Source organism: Tasmannia lanceolata, unplaced genomic scaffold, assembly GCF_043159265.1.
Source record: "Tasmannia lanceolata isolate RefF3 unplaced genomic scaffold, GAP_Taslan_0.1 ptg000489l, whole genome shotgun sequence".
Lineage (NCBI taxonomy): Eukaryota > Viridiplantae > Streptophyta > Magnoliopsida > Canellales > Winteraceae > Tasmannia > Tasmannia lanceolata.
In genome coordinates, this window is record NW_027519162.1 from 12,501 (window position 1) to 20,806 (window position 8,306).

General features: G+C 38.0%; 2 non-coding genes across 2 annotated transcripts; both read left to right on the top strand.

Moving 5' to 3' along the window:
* The first annotated feature begins 7,660 nt into the window (after positions 1-7,660).
* TRNAP-UGG (transfer RNA proline (anticodon UGG)) lies at positions 7,661-7,734 on the top strand. Its single transcript has one exon. It is a non-coding gene; the product is annotated as a tRNA-Pro (tRNA).
* A 165-nt stretch (positions 7,735-7,899) lies between these two features.
* Positions 7,900-7,973, top strand: TRNAW-CCA (transfer RNA tryptophan (anticodon CCA)). Its single transcript has one exon. It is a non-coding gene; the product is annotated as a tRNA-Trp (tRNA).
* Positions 7,974-8,306: the final 333 nt, after the last annotated feature.

Genomic DNA, 8,306 nt, shown 5'->3' on the forward strand with positions numbered 1-8,306 from the left:
TTATCTAATAATGGAAACAGCAACCCTAGTCGCCATCTCCATATCTGGTTCACTTGTAAGCTTTACTGGGTACGCCTTATATACCGCTTTTGGGCAACCCTCTCAACAACTAAGAGATCCATTCGAGGAGCACGGGGACTAGTTGAAATAATGAACCTCCCATATTGTATTGGGAGGCTCATTACTTCAATTGAGATAATAAAAAATCATTTCATCCTTTTTGTCGGAACCTTAGGTGGTTCTCGAAAAAAGATAGCGAAAAAAATTATCCCTAGAGTCGAGACTAACAGGAATGTATAAACCAATGCTTCCATGGATTCGATCGTGGTTTACAATTATAGCTTCCACACCTGTGCATTTGGGAACATTTCCCAGATAAAGTAAAGAAAGGGCAAGAGTCAAAGAAAAGGCGATGATTAAAATCAAGATTTCTACGGTACCCTAACCTTATGTCAAATCAAAAAAAAATCAAATAGAGGCAAAAGACGCTAGAGTAATGTTGTATCAGACTACTTGTCGCCTTGTAGTTGGATCTCCAAGTTTTTGGAATGTTCCAAATTCCACTTGAGCATCCAAATCAGGGTCAATACCAGCAAAAACATCTCTGAACAAGGTTCTAGCCCCATGCCAAATGTGTCCGAAAAAGAAGAGCAAAGCAAACGTAGCATGTCCAAAAGTAAACCAACCCCTTGGACTGCTACGAAAAACACCATCGGATTTCAAAGTAGCACGATCTAATTCAAAAATTTCACCCAATTGGGCACGTCTAGCATATTTTTTCACAGTAGCAGGATCGCCATAACTGACCCCATTGAGTTCGCCACCATAGAACTCAACAGTTACACCTACTTGTTCGACACTATACTTCGATTCTGCCCTTCTAAAAGGAACATCCGCTCTCACAATTCCGTCTCCGTCTACCAAAACCACCGGAAATGTTTCAAAAAAAGTAGGCATACGACGTACAAAAAGCTCATGCCCCTCTTTATCTCTAAAGATGGGGTGTCCTAACCATCCAACAGCTATTCCATCCCCATTGTCCATTGAGCCTGCTCTGAATAATCCCCCCTTCGCCGGATTATTACCGATGTAATCATAAAAAGCTAATTTTTCGGGAATTTTAGACCAAGCTTCCGATAAACTCAGATTTTCGGCTAGCCCGGCTCCAACTCTTCGATATATTTCTTGCTGGAAGTATCCCTGATCCCACTGATAACGAGTGGGACCAAATAATTCTATGGGAGTAGTTGCTGAACCATACCACATAGTTCCAGCAACGACGAAAGCTGCAAAAAAGACAGCAGCGATACTACTAGAAAGTACAGTTTCAATATTGCCCATACGTAATCCTTTGTATAAACGTTGGGGCGGGCGGACACTAAGATGGAATAGTCCCGCCAATATCCCCAATGTCCCCGCTGCAATATGATGAGAGGCTATTCCTCCCGGAACAAAAGGATCAAAACCTTCTGCGCCCCACGCTGGATTTACAGATTGTACTTTTCCGGTTAGACCATAAGGATCGGACACCCATATTCCAGGACCATACAAGCCTGTTACATGAAATGCGCCAAACCCAAAGCAAGCCACCCCTGAGAGAAATAAATGAATTCCAAAGATCTTGGGCAAATCCAAAGAGGGTTTTCCCGTACGTTCATCACAGAATATTTCTAGGTCCCAATACACCCAATGCCAGATGGCTGCTAAGAAGCACAAGCCAGAAAACACAATATGTGCCCCAGCCACACCTTCGTAACTCCAAATACCCGGATTCGTTATAGTTCCTCCTGTGATACTCCAACCACCCCATGAATTGGTTATCCCTAAACGAGTCATGAAGGGTATAACGAACATACCTTGTCTCCACATTGGATCAAGGACGGGATCAGAGGGATCAAAAACGGCTAATTCGTATAGAGCCATCGAACCGGCCCAACCAGAAACTAGAGCTGTATGCATTATATGGACAGAAAGTAACCGACCGGGATCATTCAATACGACGGTATGAACACGATACCAAGGCAAACCCATGGAAATACCCCTTATTTTATCAAAGAAAAAATAGACACTATGTAACTTTATCACATTGGAAAAGACTGATTGATGCTATGGACCTCGCCTTTTCAGTGGATTATCTCAAAGCAAGAGTTAATATTTATTCCGTTCCATTGGTAATAATTTAACAATTCTGTTCGTAGGAACAAAGAGAAGCAGATCTATTCTATACTCGATAAGTACCAATACGCAATGGGGGGATTGATCCTATTTTTGTGAGCGAATGCATAGATACTTGTTCATCCTTCGAACGATCCATTTGTACGAATTTTCCTTTATTCAACCCGTCTTCTCCATGAACCTTCCAATCTATGGATAAAATACGATAAACGACAATATTATGAAGACAATAAACCCATTGTTACGTTTCCACATCAAAGTGAAATAGAGTACTTAATTTTTCTTTCATTTTATGCCTATTGGTGTTCCAAAAGTACCTTTTCGGAGTCCTGGAGAGGAAGATGCAGTTTGGGTTGACGTATAGTGCGACTTGTCAGACATATTGGGTCATATGGGATTTCCCCGTTCTCTCCCCCGATCGAGATATCCTCTGTTTCACCCAAGAAAGATTGATTAAACCATCAATAATTCAATTCGGAGCGTGAAGTGCAATGCAATTAGATCAATTTATTTGTTGGTTGGGGATCAATATTCTCAATTAGAAGAATTTATGGTTGGCTTGGACCAATAAAATGAAGTATCCAGGCTCCGTTCAAAAAATACCAAATTGGTAATCTATGTATGATTACTACTCGTATCATAAATGATCCCTATTTATACCTCTAAAACTACCAATTAATGGAATAATATGATTAGTCGAATATTTGGCGGAAGGCATGAACATGAAAACGAATTGAAAAAAAAAAAGAAGTCGGAACAAAAAGAAGCGGTACTGTGATCATTTGTCCTATATGTGCAAATAGAATTCGGGCAGATCTTTACCCGGAGTAGAGCATAAACCTAAAAGAATTGAAGAGGCCCATTTAGGAACAAGAAAATTACATCGTGATTTGGATCTCGATGAAAGAATACATCAATGAGGGGTTAGTTCGATAAGTTCAATGAATTCTTTTTTTTTTTTCGCAATTTTGATTTTTTGAACCGTATGCATCCAAAGGTGCGTGTGCGGTTCCTAAGGGATACAATTTTGTCCTAATCAACCGACTTCATCGAGAAAGATTACTTTTTTTAGGACAAGAGGTTGATAGCGAGATCTCGAATCAACTTGTTGGTCTCATGGTATATCTCAGTATAGAGGATGATACCAGGGATCTGTATTTGTTTATAAACTCTCCCGGCGGATGGGTAATACCAGGAATAGCTATTTATGATACTATGCAATTTGTGCCACCAGACATACATACAATATGCATGGGATTAGCCGCTTCAATGGGATCTTTTCTCCTAGTCGGAGGAGAAATTACCAAACGTCTAGCATTCCCTCACGCTTGGCGCCAATGAGTTTTTTTTTATTTGAGAAAAAAAAAAGAAGACTATGCCTTCGCCATATGGAATATGAATAATAAGTAATAATAGCATGGCACTTCGAGTTCGATATGAGCAAACTATTATTTTTTTTTCATAACATAACATGAGATTATATATCGAGATAGTAGTATGAAACAAAGGTTATTTACGATTTGATCTTATGTATCGGGGGTCCATTTCAGCGTCACAAACCTTTTTTTTGCTTTCACACCAGAAGCCTCTTTCCGATATTTATGTTATGAAAGAGTACGAAAATGAAAAAAAAAAAAGATCATTTTTTCCTTATTTGATCGGATCATAAAGAAACTTTGGGATTGCTGAATCACAGACGAGATAAATATATAAAGCAACGGAACCATCATAGTATTTTTTGACTCCTCCGAAAGGAAAGATGGTAAATGGATCATTCAACGATCTGGGTCTGATGGATTCTATTTGTCTCTTTCTTCGATGGAAGGGAAAAGGAAATTCCATTGCGGAGCCGTATGCAATGCATAAAAGATGCCTGTACGGTTGTTCAATTCTAATTCTATCTTTTTATTCTTGTTATTCTTTATCCCTTCCCTTCGACCGATCGTGCGAGATAGAGGAACCGTTCATTATGTTATATCATCAGGGTTATGATCCACCAACCTGCTAGTTCTTTTTATGAGGCACCCACAGGAGAATTTATCCTGGAAGCGGAAGAACTACTGAAACTCCGCGAAACCCTCACAAGGGTTTATGTACAAAGAACCGGCAAGCCTTTATGGGTTATATCCGAAGACATGGAAAGGGATGTTTTTATGTCAGCAACAGAAGCCCAAGCCCATGGCATTGTTGATGTTGTCGCGGTCGAAAATACCGGGGATTTCACATAAATTCTTGATTCCATTTCGAACCATAATTCGAATGAGCCGTGATTTGATATTTTATCTTCTTAACCTGGTAAAATATTATATGAAATGGAAGTAATTCATAATCATCCGGTTAGGATCGATCTAAACCAGCCCATTCTGTATACGATTCAGCATGCCAACTATTAAACAACTTATTAGAAACACAAGACAGCCAATCAAAAATGTCACGAAATCCCCTGCCCTTCGAGGATGTCCTCAGCGTCGAGGAACATGTACTAGGGTGTATGTGCGACTCGTTCAGATCATGATCTGGAACAAATGAGACGATTTTTCCAGTATCAATGACCAGTACCAATGAGTAGGATAGAATGGAAGAACTCCATTCCATTCACTATCTCAAAATAAAGATCTATCATATACCTCTATTGTGTATGGAATTTATGGTTTCCATTGGTGCAAATCCAATCACCTCGATTTGAGATGAAAATCAATTCCCCATTGGTAGCAAATGGTTATCCATTAAGCGGGGAAAATAGTATTTTAAAAGCAGAAAGATTATGCTTCTACTCTTGCAAGAACGGACTAACAGGGTTAGCTACCTAGCCAACCTTCATAATTAAATGCCGTCACTGTATGGATGGATCTCATTGTGAAAAGACCTATATACTGGATAATTTTATGGGTAGAGCCAAAGAGTGTGAACTGTACAAGTTACTAATAACATTGATTAAATGGGGGAAGGAGCTCCGGTGTATAGAGAGGACCTCACCGTTTAAGAAGTAATCATAGAAACGATGGAAGCCACTATTTATTTATTTCTCCATTTTTCTCTATTTATTACTACCTATTTACTAGATATTTTATATCTAATATCGGTACAATTTCTTATTCCGAGGTGAAATGCCTGGAAGAAATCAAAAATCGTGGTTGGGAAGGTCATAGTAGCAAAAGCCATTGGAATTTTTATTTTATACATCGGAAGAATCCGTTTTGTTACTAATAAACTAGGGGAGGGGAAAAGAATGACTGAAAGAAAAGAAATCAATTAGTTATTCATCAAGGTTTCATTTGATTCAATGACCAGAGTTAGGCGGGGATATATAGCTCGGAGACGTCGAACAAAAATTCGTTTATTTGCATCAACCTTTCGAGGGGCTCATTCAAGACTTACTCGAACTACTACTCAACAGAAAATGAGAGCTTTGGTTTCCAGTCATCGGGATAGATGCAGGCAAAAGAGAGATTTTCGTCGTTTGTGGATCACTCGGATAAATGCAGTAACTCGTGAAAATGGGGTATCCTATAGTTATAGTCGATTAATGCACGATCTGTACAAGAGGCAGTTGCTTCTTAATCGTAAAATACTTGCACAAATAGCTATATCAAATAGGAATTGCATTTACATGATTTCAAATGAGATTATCAAATAAGGCGACTGGAACGAATTCACCGAAATGATTTAAACGGAGTTCCCCGGAGAATGAACTCCGGGAAGGTAGAGTAGAAATGAATATGATAAATATTAGAAATGAACGAACACTTTTCAATAAAAAAAAATATTTTTTCTTCCCCATTCATTCTTTTTTTTTTTTTCTTACGACGCGACAATCAAGTATCTCGGCTTTTTCGAACAAAACCTCAATCTGAGTTTGAATTCCAATTAGAGTTTTGATTCAATTGAGAAGTAGGCCTATTTATTTCTGGTTTTAGGACCAGCAGTTCTAGGGGTCGACTCGGTTCTTTCAAATTGTTTCTCATTATTAAGAAAAGGTAACGAAGATAAAATACGAGCTTGTTTTATAGCAATAGTAATTAATCGTTGTTGTTTCAAGGTCAATCTATTCACTCGTCTAGATAATATTTTTCCTTGTTCACTAATAAATCGACTAATTAAACTCATATTTCTATAATCAATTCGATCCCCCGATCCAATTGGGGGCAAACGCCTACGAAAAGATCGCTTGGATTTACGAAAGGGTCGCTTGGATTTATCCATGATTTATTCCTTATCTCTAAAATCTTATTTCTTCATTCATTTCGGTTTCGGATCCGACCGAAATAGTAATAGTACTTGATTTGTTTATATTTTATATATCTATCTATATGTAATTTTGTCCTGTTCCTTGGAAGGGTGGAACAGACATTCTATTCTGTTCGATCTATTTCTTTATCTCCCCATGAATCGTATGCTTGTAACAATAAGGACAGAATTTTCTCAAGTCCAATCGACTAGGCGTATTGTGTCGATTCTTTTGAGTAATATATCTGGAAATGCCCCGCGATTCCTTATTTAAATCATTTCGGACACAACTGGTACATTCCAAAATAACTCTTATTCTGACATCTTTACCCTTGGCCATGAACCTCCTTTGGATTTTGGATTCCCTCCACTCTTCTATTTTCGATCTGAATCGAAGAATACGAAAAGAAGGAAAAATAAATAGAAGTTGCTAACTGATAACTCGAAATCCAATTATGAAAGATTTCGCTGCAATCAATAGAGTAATAATAAGTAATACAATTATTTCTAACTATCCATTATTTCTAATCCCAGTCAGTATTTCATTTACTATCTTGTATGCTCTTGAACAGCCTGTCCTAGACCCACATTTCTATTTCTGTTCTCCCTCTATTAATTCTATGCTGAGCCCGAGTTTCGCTGAGGTTTAATCCACTTTTCTTTCTCTTTCCTTCCTAAACAACTTAAAAAAAAAATTCAAAAGGGTGGATTAGTCACAGAGAATTTGTTGTATCTCTAATCTTCTTCACCCCTTCCCATGTCAATAACTAGAATGAAAAAAAGGGGAATGTCAACGCATCTGGGAATAAACGATTGATCTCTATCAATAGACCTGCTAAAGACCCGAACCATAGCGTAGTTAGCACAGGTGCCACGGAGAGATATGTTTTTATATCTCGCATTGAAAATCCTCCTTCTTTATTGGAATACATATATGATCAGATGTATCTGTAGCTAAAGATCACTTGTATTTGTACACGAAATCCCTAATCCCGAACTAAAATGAAAATGAATATGTACAATAATCCGGTGGATTAGATCTACTTGTCCCTAAAACAGAAAAAGATGACCCTTTCTTACTGAGCATTACCGATAAATATTCATTTTTTTATACGTTAGGTTTCATATGTATATAATTCTTTGATTATATGAAATCAAAAAGAAGAAATGGCAAGAGAAATTGTCTCTAGATATTAGGAAATAACGATGTGGAAAACAAGACAAGGATTCCCTACAATGAAACTGTACAACAATTGAAAGGGATGTAGCGCAGCTTGGTAGCGCGTTTGTTTTGGGTACAAAATGTCACGGGTTCAAATCCTGTCATCCCTACCTATTACTTCTCCTATGGGCAGTAACGAGGGATCAGTTGAGATCGATTCAAATTGGACTGGACTGGACATAATTTTGCATTTTATGATACTACATGCATGCAAGGTGTATTGGGGGTACAAAAAGAATCCCTTTCTTTACAGTTGTATCTCCTGTCATAAGAAAGCGCTCTTAGTTCAGTTCGGTAGAACGTGGGTCTCCAAAACCCGATGTCGTAGGTTCAAATCCTACAGAGCGTGATTCTGTTTTTGTAATGTTGAATCACAATAAAATAACTTTACTAACTTGAACTGCAACCTGAATTTGACCTCCTGCAGCTTAAGAAGGAGGTCAATCAAAAAAGAGATGTTACTCAATCAAAGGTCCAACTGATCTCCGCGTCTGTATTGTAAATATGCAGTTACGAATAATCCGGCCAAAGTAATAGGAATTAGACCTAAGACGATTCCAAATAGAAAAACTTCAATCATTTCAATTTGTTGGAAAGGGTAAAAATAGAGGTAATATCTATCCCTAAATATTACTCCGAATCACCCATGAATCTCAATGATCAAGAATTGGTAATTAACGCG